This window comes from Penaeus monodon, chromosome 29 (genome assembly GCF_015228065.2).
Source record: "Penaeus monodon isolate SGIC_2016 chromosome 29, NSTDA_Pmon_1, whole genome shotgun sequence".
Taxonomy (NCBI): domain Eukaryota; kingdom Metazoa; phylum Arthropoda; class Malacostraca; order Decapoda; family Penaeidae; genus Penaeus; species Penaeus monodon.
In genome coordinates, this window is record NC_051414.1 from 6,388,999 (window position 1) to 6,389,226 (window position 228).

Sequence of the window (228 nt, forward strand, 5' to 3'; positions counted from 1 at the left end):
AACGAAAAGAGGCACAGAATCCCAAGAGCGCGCCATGCAAATATACTTTTTTTTTCTCCTGCCGATGCTGTTTCCATTCGCCTTTGCCTGCAGGACCTCCGGGCGAGTTCAAGCCATCACCTTTGATCGCTGCGGCTTTCATGCTACACAGAAACAGAGAGATGGGCGCCTATTCTCATGTATGAATGCGTGTATGACGTAAATATACATGTAGGTACAATGTGTGTC